Source organism: Hemicordylus capensis, chromosome 5 (assembly GCF_027244095.1).
Source record: "Hemicordylus capensis ecotype Gifberg chromosome 5, rHemCap1.1.pri, whole genome shotgun sequence".
NCBI classification, from domain to species: domain Eukaryota; kingdom Metazoa; phylum Chordata; class Lepidosauria; order Squamata; family Cordylidae; genus Hemicordylus; species Hemicordylus capensis.
The window spans coordinates 147,051,127-147,064,166 of record NC_069661.1 but is presented as its reverse complement, the minus strand read 5'-3'; the positions used below and the strand labels follow the sequence as shown (position 1 = coordinate 147,064,166).

At 43.0% G+C, this 13,040-nt stretch overlaps 1 protein-coding gene across 6 annotated transcripts in view; it reads right to left on the bottom strand.

Moving 5' to 3' along the window:
- Positions 1–13,040, bottom strand: part of SEMA3C (semaphorin 3C) — a 221,838-nt gene that overhangs the window by 114,497 nt on the left and 94,301 nt on the right. Inside the window, exon 1 of one of the 6 annotated variants that reach the window (XM_053256865.1) lies at positions 5,638–5,699. The exons of the other annotated variants lie outside the window; for them this stretch is intronic. The gene's annotated coding sequence lies outside the window, so the exon portion shown is untranslated. Of the gene's footprint in view, positions 1–5,637; positions 5,700–13,040 lie in introns of those variants that run through there. 6 annotated transcript variants of the gene reach the window in all.

Sequence of the window (13,040 nt, the reverse complement as noted above, 5' to 3'; positions counted from 1 at the left end):
TAAATAGAACAAAGGACACCAGAGCAAGGAATTAACAGAACAAGAAACACAGAGCAGGAAAGAACAGAACAAGGGCAAACTGAAACTCAAAAAGTGGAGGAATTCTGAATAGGAACATGGTCTGCGGTAAGCAAAAGTTGCTAACAGCATCTGTGCAAGTCACAGAATGCTTAATATATGGCTCAAGAGAACTGGCAGCCAATCAGGCTTCCCTAAGTCAGCACTTCTACTTCCTCTCCTGTGATATTCTATGCCTGCGTGTCTCCCACTGAGCCTTCCTCTTGAGATGTCTTCTCAAGACAGGTGAAATCCCAGCCTCCTCCTGATCAGCCTTCATGTCTGGCAGCTGTTCCAATTTCTCAGCTCCAGAGTCTGGTCTCCCTGCCCAATCCTGTTGCTGTGCCTCTGAGCCCTCACTACCAACCGAGTCCTCCCGTTCCTCCTCTGACTCTTCTGAGTCAGAGGTCTGAGCCATCACAGACAGCCACAATTACACCTCTGCCCCTGGAGGGCCACATCAGTATAAACATAATACACTTGAAATGGCTGAGAATGAATTTAGTATTGCCACGTGCGATTGGGGACATGGCAATACTGCCTTGGGATTGTTTTGCTGAAAGGCAGTTTGTGTGTGTGTGTGTGTGTGTGTGTGTGTGTGTTCTTCACTTTGTTCAGAGTCTGATTAGGGTTGTACTTCCACATGCATGTTTATCGCATGATAGCAACCTGTGTGTGAGAATGAGCCATCATGCCACAGAGAAACCTTTTATATCACCTCATACAGAGTACTTTTTAATCAGAGTTCACATACTGAGCTGCGAATTATCAAGTGCTGAGTGATCCAAGTTTGAAGAATCATGGCATATACATCCATGTGTGAACCAAACCTGTATTAAAAATGTATGTTTATTTGCACTGGATGACATCCCGATTCAATTTATCTGAGGAAGTTAGGCATGCCTAGCTTGTACTTTTAATTTCAATGGGACTTTGAATACATTTGGTCAGAATGTCAGCCGCTGTCTTTATTTCATTTTTTGCCTGCTCCCAGATATATATGCTACTATATACAGTTTAAATGCTTATTAATATGTCATTGAATTATTATTTATTTTGATTGCTATTTTGCATTCTTTTCCTTTTTCTTTTCTATTGTTTGGTTTCTCTGAGGAAAGGAAAGTGGGTTTCAAGTATGACATGGAATTCTTAAAAAGAAAATTAAAATAATTGTGTGTCCCTTGTCTGGATGGTTAGATCATATCAGTCTTCAATAAATGTTCATCAATTTCTTATTATTACTGCTGCACAGATGATGTGTTTCAATATGGGTAGAAACAGAGCAGAGCTACCAATAATGTGAAGTTTTAATGCTACATGTGTTCACTGGTGTAGCAAACACACATCTACCAGATCATTTAAATGAAGGTGTCCTGTGTCAAGGGACTACTATTTAGAAGGGGAAAATGATACACATCACCTTAAAAATACTCATTAGTGAAAACCTGTGGCGATATAGGAGAGAGGTTCATTTTCAAAAGCATAATATTTAGGTTTCTGTGGACCTCAAAAGATAATTTACCAAAGAATCCTATGTAATACCGTTAAGTTCAGGGAGAATACTTGGGCATTATTCCCACGTAAATGTGCCAAAAATTGCAACCATAGTTAGTCCTCCATGAAATTCCAATAGCAAACATGGGCACAATCTGCAGACTTAAAAGATTAATGCCAGCCAGTTCATAGGATGAAAGAATTTAAAAATAAAAATGTGTATACACTCATATCCCTTTGTCACTAAGTTTTTATTTGATTGTTTTGGTCATTATTATAAGTTCTCATTATTATAAGTTCATATCTGTTAAAAAGCATGGTGAAGGACTAAACCGCCAGCCAAGGACTAAACATTTTCTATTTCTTTACCAACTTTAGGTGAAACAAGAAAAGCTACTGCATGATAATGGCTATCTGCTTCTCATTGTCTAGAGAGTACAAGGTCAACAACTCTGTAGCATTCAAACTGCTCCTTCAAGGCTTTGGACTGTGGAAATCACATTGTGTCCTGTGTAGCAATAAAGCTTTCTTTTCAAATGCTTTCAAAAGGAATCAAGGAGGAAAAAACACCTATTTTTCAGGTTTAAAATGAAGAGAAGCCTCAACTAATAGTTACCATGGACAAGGTGACATATAAAGATCAAGATTTTTTCTTCTATATATGTATTTCTCCTAGGCGTACCTGTTGCTAATCCTATGTGTGGCAGCTCTCACAAGAAGCTGCTGGACTAGCAATGGGATGTGGGGGAAATGGCCACTGGAGGAGGTGGTGGCAGGTCTGGCCTGGCCCAGGTGCCAGGCTGAGGAGGCAGCAGCAGTGGGCCCAGCCTGGCCGGCAGGGTGAGAAGGCAACTGGGCCACCAGGAGGAGGCAACAACGGGCCTGGCCGCCGGGATGAGGATGCGGCAGCAGGCCGGGCCAGCCAATGGAATGAGCAAGCGGTGGCAGGAGGGGAAGGGCCAGCTTGAAAGCTGGCCAGAATCCGCAGATGGGTGGGAGAAGCGGGCTGGGTGGGCCATCAGAGGCGAAGATGCTCTGCGCCCAGCCCAGCTAATTTTAAATAATACTTTTAAAAATTTATCTTATTGCATTCCAATGTTCTGTGTCTGTTCCAAAGTTTGCAGTATGTTCTATGCCCATTTTTGAGCTAAAAATCGGCCAGTGCTGCATTTGCAGCGCAGCTGGAGCGACTCTCACTGCCTTTGAAAGGCAGGGAGCAGCTCTGGCAGTGCTGTGAATTCAGAATTCAAACTCTGCCAGAGCTGCTCCCTGCCTTTCAAAGGCAGTGAGAGTCGCTCCAGCTGCGCTGCAAATGCAGCACTGGCCGATCTAACTCCCAAATGGGTTCCGGTGTCAGATGCAGGGGGCAGGGCAAGGGGGGTTGCAGCAGTGGCAGAACCCGGACCGCCGCTGGCCTCCCTCCACCCCTGGTAGAGTCAGTCCGTTTCCTGACCATATCAGTAAGTATGAGGAGTGGCAGCTTTGGGATAGGAGCTGTAGCTCTGGCCCGGAACTGAAACAACTGCTTTAATCTGGATCAGAGTGGAGCAGTAACTCCCCCCAAAGTCAGAGTTTGAATTGCCCTAATAGCATCACTTTGGTTTTGACAGCATAATACATGATCACGCTTATTGTGTTTTCACTCTTTCTAACATGGTATAGAGCCACCTAATGGAGCAGCGGGAAAGTAACTTGCCTAGGGAGCAAGAGGTTACCCCGCTGGTATGTTTCCCAGATGATGGGAAACACCTACATCGAGCAACAGCAATATCGGAAGATGCTGAAAGGCATCACCTTGTACTGTGTGGGAGATGGCAATGGTAAACCCCTCCTGTATTCTACCAAAGTCAACCACATGGCTCTGTGGTCAGCAGGAGTCGACACTGACTCAACGGCACAACTTTATTTTAATATGGTATAACTGCCACTGGTAGTATGCCAGTTCGGAGGGCAGGCCTCAGTATTTTCCCATATCGCACATCCTCAGAAAGAGCCAGCTAAACAGCACCCTCAAGCTTCAGTTCCATTAATACAGAGGAGTTTCTTCCATCACTAGCAATAAGACGTTCTTGTTCCTTTTATTCTCTAGATGAGCCAACATAATTATGCCTGACCATTCCTAAAGTCTGCTTCCAGTGTTAGAAATAACATTTCCAGACACCCATTGTATCTTTGGCCCTGTAGCTGCATCAGCTACAGTAGTTGCACAACTCTTCTGGGACTGCCTTATTTATTCCCCCAGCAATTCAGAACCACATGCACCAAATCCCATGAATTCATAAAATTGAGGACAAGTCCATCTTAAACGCATTGATTCTACAAACCTATGCAGACAGCTGTCATCCATAGCTGAGACAGAAGAAGCATTGTCCAAAGATGTGTGGCTTTTCTTATTGTTGTGGAAATCAATATAGCAACAAAGGCTCAGTTGCAGTGCCTGAATTTTTGTTTTTGTTGTCAATAAAGATATAGAATATTTGGAAATGGAAACCATAGAAATAACTACGTTTTAGAAAAAACTGAAAGCTTTTTTGTCAGTTGCTTTCAAAACTAAATTGACAAATGCTAATTGTAGGCACTTTGTTTAAGAACCTTGTGTTTGGTCCGAGGCCTTAGCAGAACAGATTCCCTATTACATCATCAAATATCTCTTTCTTATATCCAGAGTGTAGAATCCAAGGGAAAGAGTTGTGCATAGAAGATAACATGTGACTGAAGCCATATATATGAGTGTCTGATTTGTGTGAGGTTCCTGTCTCTTTTTAGGACTGAATAAATTGAGGCTACGCACAGAATAGACAGTATTTTAGCAGAGGATAACGTACATCTGCTCTTCCACTAAAGGTAAAGTGTGCTGTTGAGTCATTATAGACTCCTGGAGACCACAGAGCCCTGTGGTTGTCTTAGGTATAATATAAGAGGGGTTTGTCATTGCCTCCTCCCACGCAGTATGGGCACAGTTTTTCAGCATCTTCCTATATCGCTGTTGCCTGATATAAGTGTTTCCCATAGTCCGGGAAACATACCAGCGGGGATTCAAACCGACAAACTCTGGCTTGCTAGGCCAGGTAAATGTATGAACTGGTCAACTGTTAGGACAATTTTTGTACACATACAAAGAAAATTTAAAATGTAACTATCTCTTACATTTCAAAAATAATTCATACACATTTTTCTTACACACAGAGAGACACAAAAGGTTTCAGTCAGAGATGCATGACCATGTTTAATTAAAAGTTACCCACCCTTTATTGGCAATGCATTTATATGTCCTTATTACCCTGTGCCCTTTGATTGGTAGGATATTCCATTTTATTTATAACAAAAAGATTAGAACTATTGACTTCTTAGCTCATAAAATATGTGAACATCAGAGCTTAATTAAAAATGGGTCATGAGCAAGGCTTCTATCATGTAATATAGGATGCAATTTTAATTCTTTAAGTTAGTGTTTAGAATTAAAATGCATTGCAAGCTTTGTCTCAGGCACACAAGTGTTTTCTTAGGCAGTCCTTGAGAAAACGCACAGTGATGTGGACCCTGATTTGCCGCTCTGATATTAGAACCTTTTTCTTGGTTCTAATAGTTGTGAAAATATTTACTGCCTGCTTTACTGCCTTTGCACAGCCATGCAAAGCAACCCAGATTTGGCAGGAAGTATACAGTATGCAAGGAGCCTCTGACAAGTGCACCTGTATAATACACATGTTTTCAAGCATATGTTTCTAGGTATATTTGTAGGTATCCACTTAAGAAATATCATTTGTACACTTAACAAAATAAGTATACAAACAGCAAAGTCCACATTAGTGTGAAAACAGCAAAGTCCTAAATGGGTATAAAGTAAAGTGTGCCGTCAAGTCTCTGACAACGAGTAGGGTATTCTAACCGGCAACCTCTGGCTTGCTAGTCAATTCATTTCCCCACTGTGCCATTAGGTAGCCCTAAATGGCTACACTTTAAACTGGTTTTTTTAAAAAATAAGACTATACAGTGGCAATTATATACACATTCCCTCTTACTCCAGACAAGACATAAAGACCTCTTTAATGCATAAGGAAAACAATTAAAAAACAAAGATCTTACCAAGTTTGAGCAAACTGATTTCAATGTTAAAACCTCATGCTCAATGCTCTATTTCAAACAGCTGGAAACTCTTGAGATTAAATACAGCAATTGAAACTAAAGAACCAATCCAAAAACAGGGGGGCGGGGGAGGAGGTGATGACACTACAGCATGATTTTTAACCCTCTTCTAAACCAATGAATTTAATTGCCTCTTTTATTTCTTCCCTAACATTAATAGTTGGCTGCAGTAGTTGGCTGATTTGATTTTTTTAGCCATCCTATGGGTATGGTCATGATCCAGTCAAAGCTAGGCACTTACATTCCCACTTAGTTCAATGGGAGTGATTTAAGAAAGGGCTGTGCCACTGAAATCAGCAGGACTTAAAAGAGCTTGACATTGGCTGGCCTGTGTACTTTTCCCGTCTTCACTAGGTAACATATAAGGCTTCTGACACTCTTAATGCTTGAACTGAAAGGTCACCGAGGCATTTTTCTTGACATATTATTCAACAGAATATTGAAAAGCTTATACTGACAGCTACTTTGTCAATTCACGTGGCAGCATTACCTCACTGTGTCCAGCTTCAGGTTTGGTTTAATTCATTAACTATTATCAAACGGTCTACATAGCCCATGTTGAGTGTATGAACTGTGAGTGTATGAGTGTATGAAATTGTTACAACACTGCAAAGTACTTCAAACCACTGAGCAAACACACAACAGTTCCAAAACAATTTGAAGCTTCAGTCCTGCACCCTGACACACATCTGCAAGCCCCATGGATTTCAGGGCAACTTCTGATTTGTAACTGTGTGCAGGCCACCCAAATATGCACTTAATGCATCTTTGTAGGAAAGCTAGACATCCAAGAGGGTAATTACAATTGAATGGGGGGAGAGGCAAATGTCCCTGGGCCCTTGAGGGCTGGGTGACAGCTTGTTCTTTGCACCTCTCTGAAGGAGAAGGTGGGTGGACAGGTGCTTGTCTTCATTTCTTGTATCAGGGCCCACTCTCATCTTGCCACATCCCTGTCCACATCTTCCCCGCCACCGCCGCCACCACCAGTATCTTCTCTGCTTCTTCCCAATCTTGCAGCCCTAGTTCAGATACTGACCTGATTGGGTAAAGTATCCCTTTCATAAAATGGTTGCACAGGAACATGACCAAGCAATAGAAATAATGTATATATGACATGGGCACTTCATGGAGAGTCACTGACATGGAACTTCGCCTTTGTGCAGTCTTCTCTTCATTTTTTGGAGAGGAAAACTTACACAAATTGAACAGTCTTCCACATGGAGTGTGACTGCAGCTGGTCTTGTGGTAGCAAGCATGAATTGTCCCCTTTGCTAAGCTGGGTCTGCCCTGGTTGCATATGAATGGGAGACTGCATGCCGTGAGCACTGTAAGATATTCCCCTAGGAGTTGGCATCACTCTAGCAAGAGCATCTAAGGTTCCAAGTTCCCTCCAACATAGGGCTGAGAGGGACTCTTGCCTGCAACCTTGGAGAAGCCACTGCTGTCAGTCTGGGCAGACAATACTGAGCTAGATGGACCAATAGCCCGACTCCGTATATGGCAGCTTCCTATGTTCCTAACATTTAAAAATTAAATGTATCGCTAAATGGTGAAGGAGAAGGTTGTTGTCATCCTGCCTGGCTGTAGGGGAAATCAATTGCTGTAATTTATTTATAAACTACTTGAATTGATTTTAGATATTATCATCAAAGCAAATTGTACTGATGTCTCCACTAGAATGGAGAGAATGCATGTGTGGAAAGAGTGGATGGGCATTCGTGCCAGAAGAAGGTTGAAATTGAAGGCCAGAGAGTCTGGAGTGACCAGGAAAGATGTCAAGCCTGCATGTACTGAATAGCCTAAAGACAGAAGCCAGGAGGAGGAAAAGTACAGCTTGCCACCAAAGTGCTGAGTCGAGAGGTCGTTCCCTGATAAGCAGGATGGTTGGCCAAACAGCATGCTCCCAAGGAGATAGAATCTTCTGAGGGAGGGCATTGGTTCCCAGATTGTGAGCTTGTGAAACCGGTGTCTGCCAGAGAAAGCCATTATGTGAAAAGACCGGAGGCAGTGACAAGAGAGAGAACAGTATGAAAGGGGCTATTCTGCAAATGGCTTCTTCAAACAGGCAACCTTCAAGGCAGAGATGCATATCTCCAACTCTGGGCCTTTCCACTTTTCACGCTGCCTTTGGGGTTGCCCCCCGCAAAGTATATGTACTGCGAATATGAATAGGGGAAGTTAGTAACTTTAGGCCATCTTGCAAAACTTTAAACAATTCTGTTATTTTAATCTTAACTTGTCAGTCCTGAACTCTGTGGCAACAAAGCCTGGCCATACACACTTCCTTCTCACTCAAGGCAGCAATCCCTCCGGTGGCGCCTCCTTGGAGCCTGGGCAGTGGAATTGCCTGCACAGCGTTTTTGCCTCATCAAGAGCAGTAATGTTGTTTCTTCAGAATGTGAAGAATATACCACAACTGATTGTAAGATGTAAGATTGTAAGATTACAACCTGAGATGCAATAATGAGCTCACAGCCAGGAATAACAAAAGAAACAAATGGAGCTAAGGCTGAACTAATTGTTCAGGGTTTTCACTGAAAATTTCCCTATCAAGAAAGTAGACCCATTTATTAAATCAATAAGCAAATTCTATGTACATCTTCCCAGACTGCTTTGCAACAGACACAGGGGCATAGCTATAATTGAGCGGATGGGTTCAAAGAACCTGGGCCCCTAAGCTCCTGAGGGGCCCCCAGCTCCACTCCTCCCTTTTTTCTTCATTATCTTCTTCACTCTGAAGGGCTGCCGGGGAGAGGGAGCCTGTGTTCACCCCTCTCCCACAGGCTCCCTCTCCCCTAGCTATGCCCCTGAACAGACCACATGTGTCGCTATAGTTGAACCTGATGGGACAAATGTCCCTGGGCCCTGAAGAAAGGGGGGCCACAGTGGGAAGTATGGGCTATTATTTGCATAGGAGTTAAAGAACAGATGTGCTGAAGAACGGGCGGGGGTGGTGGTGGCAGGAGCTACAAGACCCACTCCAATCTTGCTACAGCACTGCATGACACTTATAAAGGTAAAGTTCACCATCAAGTCAATTTCGACTCCTGGCGCCCACAGAGCTCTGTGGTTTTCTTTGGTAGAATACAGGAGGGGTTTACAACTGCCTCCTCCAGTATGAGATGATGCCTTTCAGCATCCTTCTATATCGCTGCTGCCCGACATAGTACCAGTGGGGATTCAAACCAGCAGCCTTCTGCTTGTTAGTCAAGCATTTCCCCGCTACTCCATTAGGTGGCTATGACACATAGACACATATACAAGTCTCCAAGTTGTCCCAAAGGAGTAAACCCAAAAAAGCACACATGAACATGACCCTCAAAACTGACAAAACATTTCGAGAGGGAGAATGAAAAACTGCCGGAAACAATGCTGTTTTTCCCCTGAAAAACAGCCTCCAAACTACCTCTTTGGCGATAGAGGCAAAAACACAAAGTAGCATGGAATGGAAATGTAGTTTCCATTCATCCAACACTATTTCCATTTCCATCCAACACTAGTTAACAGAGCAGAACCTGCCCGTTACCCTACCCAGGCTCCCTCTTATGTTTCTGCATAACAGAAGCATTTCTTCCATTTTGAAGTAGGATGGATGTTATCATTCCAAATCCTGATCTTTGTTCATGGCAACTGAGTAAGACAATTGGTTTGCCCTTGAGAAAGCTTTATCCATGTTAATAATGTAGCAGAAGTTCGTATACATAGTAAATGCGTGAATCCGTTCTCTTCTGGGTTTTGACACTTCTAAATCAAGAATGCATGACTATATTGCTTCTATCATCACTTGTAAAGAAATAAAGTTCTGTTCCTAACACATGTTGCTGTTGCTGTAAGATACATTAGGTAATGTCTACAATGCATTATGAAAAGTAAAGAACTATTTTTATTCCCTGTCTTGTGTGAAGAAAAAAAGGTTTTACACCCCATTCACCCCCGCACGGTAGTGTTTAAAACCAGAATATTTAGACAAAAGTTCTGCCAAAACTTTGGTTTGGATTTAAGAGATATCTTCTATGCTTTTCTGTTTAGATTGCATCTGAACAGAGAGAGATTAAAATAAATAAGCCATCTGCAATCACTCACACCATGTTTAAACTAAACTTGCCATATTTATTCAGAGGCAGTAGAAAAGCTGTATTTTGACTCCTCAAAAATTAAAATGGAATTTATTCCTCTCTTACCATTTGATTAAGCATAAAATTGCTGCAGATAAGAGTTGCAGTGCTTGTTTATTATGTATGTATTCAATCAATATATTGCCCTTCCTAAAGTGGCTCAGGATGGTTTACATTAAAACAAATCAGAAAACATTTAAACCAGATTAAAACTCATTAAAATTAAAATTCAAACTAGATTAAAAACCAGGCTTAAAAGATAAGTCTAAGGCTTTCCTGAAGGCTCTCCAATGAAGAGAATCCTTTTATATCCATGGGGAGCACATTCCACACCCTAGGGGCAACAACTGAGAAGGTCCAGTCCCAAGTCACCACCAGATGAACTGGTGGTACCCAAAGATGGACCCCTCTTGATGATCTTAATGAGCAGTGGGGATCTTGTAGAGAAAGGTGCTCTCTCAGCTAACCCAGAACTAAGCCACTCAGGGCTTCATAGGTAATAACTAGCACTTTGTACTTTGCCCGGAAACATATCAGCAGCCAGTGCAACTGTTTAAGAACAGGCATTATGTGGTCTCTCCGGGAAACCCCAGAAACCTCAGAGTTTAGAAGTTAAAGCTTATGGGGTATTTAGTGTGCTGTAATTAGCTCTGTCCTCCAGGTTTCCTGAGTGTGCAGCAGCCCCACCTGGAAGTTCGGGGAGGGGGCATTGCAGTCATCTATCGAGAGACCCTCCCTATTTCCAGGTGCCTGGTCAGGCAATCTCAGAATTTCAAGTGCTTGTCCTTGAGGGTGGGCCTCCGAGATAGGCTGGGGATTCTGCTGGTGTACCGACCACCCCGCTGCACCACAGTCTCCCTACCGGAGCTGGCGGGGGTGGTCTCGGAGGTGGCCGTGAGTTCCCCCAAGCTTATTGTTTGGGGGGATATCGATGTCCATGCTGAGGCCCCCCTAGTGGGTTCGGCTCAGGATTTCATGGTCTCCATGGCAACCATGGGCCTGTCTCAGCTGGTATTGGGCCTTACCCACATGGCAGGACACACTCTGGATCTGGTTTTTGCCGACCGGGGAATAAATGATCTGGAGGTGGGGAAGTTTGAGATAACTCCCTTGTCATCATCTGGTGGGGTTTAGTTTGACTGCTCCGTCTGCCCTCTGCAGGGGTGGTGGGCCTATTAGGATGGTCCGCCCCCGGAGGCTTATGGATCCGCTTGGATTCCAGATGGCCTTTGGGGAGTTTCCAGTGTCCAGAGCTGGTGACCCTATCGAGGCCCTGGTTGATCTCTAGAATGCAGAGACAGCCTGGGCTGTTGACATGGTTGCTCCTAAACGCCCTCTCCGGCTTGGTGGAGCCCATTCAGCTCCTTGGTTTTCCTCAGAGCTTAGGGCGATGAAACAACTTGGACGACAGCTAGAACGATGCTGGAGGAAGAGTCATGCCAAATCCGATCGAACACAGGCTACAGCCCATTTTAGGAACTACGCCGTGGTGGTGGGGGTGCCGAAGAAATGTTTTTTCTCCGCTTCCATTGCGTCTGCTCAGTGCAGACAAACAGAGCTGTTTCGTGTGGTAAAAACATTGCTCCACACATCCCCCCCAGACAATGGGGGAGGAGTCATCTACAGCTCATTGTGATCAGTTTGCTTGTCACTTTGCAGATAAAGTCGCTTGCATCCGTGCTGACCTGGACTCCAGAGTTTTGGCAGTTCCGGCAGACATGCCTTTGGTACCATCTGGTCCAGTTGTGTTGGATTCTTTTCAGTTGGTGCAGCCTGAGGATGTGGACAAGATACTGTGCAGTGTGCGGGCGACTTCATGTGCTCTTCACCCTTGCCCTTCATGGCTAATAAAAGCTGCCAGGGAGGGTACAGGCAGATGGTTGGAGGTTGTATATTTTAATATCGGATTGTTTTTATATTTTTAGCTAAATACTTTTAATTCATTTTTATTATGTGTTTTAACTTTTGTAAACCGCCTTGGGGTTGTTTTTAGCAAAAGGCGGTATATAAATCTAACAATAAATAAATAAAATAAATAATTAGGCTACATTGCTGTTAGGTAATGTGAATTCTTCACATTATCAGGCTATTTGATCTCATGGTTTGAAGGACTGTGAACAGAATTCTGTTTGGGATGCAGAAGCAAAAACTAACACAGAACATAAAAAGAATGGATTTGTGTGACCCACAAACCGTGACTCAATCAATAAAGTTCTCAGTTTCAAGAATGATTACCATCCATGATCCTAAATATAGTCATATGAAAGTCCTATTGATTTCATCAAATCTAACTTTCCAATGAATTGGCTTAGGTTGGAATCCAATGCACACTTACATGAGAGTAAATCCCTTTGAATTCAGTTACTTATTTCCACATAGACATGCATAGGCCTGCCTGTTGATATTACATCCAAAAGAAATTATGTAGAACACTTGTATGCAATAGAGAAATGTAAGCATTTAATGTACCATGGATTTTCCACTAGGAAGGAAAACCCTTGTCCCTCTCTCCCCCTGAAATGACCGGTCCTCAGTTGAGATGGAGACTGTGTGAAGCTCCATGGAGAAAAACCTTGGCAGTTCAGATCTGGCATACGTCTGCTCTTATTCTAAGTAATTTGGCCTTATTTAGAACATGTGATCCCATCATATTAATGTGGAATTTTACCATCTATCCCTGATCTAAAATGCTGCCGTGAAAAATGGCAAAGGGCAAGCCACAATGTGCTTGTGTCCAGCTTCTTCTTGCTGGTCTCTGAATTCCAAGAATGCGTGAGAAGATCATTCTTCCATTATCAACAAGAAATGCTGAGCAGGCAATGGAATATGCAGGCAATTTTCCCTTCCCGCAACCCCAAGGTATTTTATTATTACATAAATACCCGAGGAACCTTCAAATCATCTTGAAATTCCATTTTAGGCAGTACTTGACAGAAATGATCCTTTATGTGCTTTCTCTATTTCCTCTCCACAAAGCAGACTGATTTGTTTAAAAAAATACACAAATACTAGTTATTCAGGACTGACAGAATCTTTTCTCTTCCACAAACTGTGTAATCTCGAGCATGTCTTTCCATTCCCGCTGCCATGTGGCCCAGCCGTGTTTACCTGTTATGGCTGTTGCTGTTATGAGCAATGTTGGTCAAAAAAGTATGAATCATCAGATGTAAGCAAACATTAACTCACAGTACCTTTAAACAGCCTAATCCAGGGCATCACTTTTACAGA